This window comes from Chlorella variabilis, assembly GCF_000147415.1.
Source record: "Chlorella variabilis unplaced genomic scaffold CHLNCscaffold_23, whole genome shotgun sequence".
NCBI lineage: Eukaryota > Viridiplantae > Chlorophyta > Trebouxiophyceae > Chlorellales > Chlorellaceae > Chlorella > Chlorella variabilis.
This window is the reverse complement of record NW_005435065.1, coordinates 97,416-97,970: the sequence shown is the minus strand read 5'-3', so window position 1 is coordinate 97,970 and position 555 is coordinate 97,416.

Genomic DNA, 555 nt, shown 5'->3' with positions numbered 1-555 from the left:
TGGCGCCGCCGCCACGTCCCAATCCCACCACTTGCACGCGCGCCTGCCATGCAGCACCGCCGCTCCCCACGTCGACAGGCAGCCCACAGCCACAGCCACATAGCACACAGCCACACACACAGTGCTGCACGCAGCTCACGTGTGTGTTGACCAGGCCCATTGTCACGCCTGTGAAGCCCGCAAATGCGGCATGCACCGCGTTGTGCGCCAGCACCTGCACAGCAGCCGGGCAGGCAGGTAGGCAGGCAAGCATGATGGCGCAGCTATGGAGCGCCCCTGCAGGGCGCAGCGCGCCCGGCGCGCGGCGCGCCGGTAGGAGGCAGGCAGGCGGGCAGCACGCAGCAGCAAGCCTGCGGCCCGCCGTGCGCTGCGGGGTGGCAGCGCGGCACGGCGCTGGCGGCAGGGCAGCAGGGGTCGGTGCACAGGAAAACAGGTGTTCACAGAAGGAAGGAAGAAAGCAGGAAAAGAAAGGAAGCAGAAAAAAAGAAAGAAAGGAGCCTGCCTTGCAGTAGATGCGGTCCCCGGAGATGGTGGGGATGGAGCGGATCTGGTAGC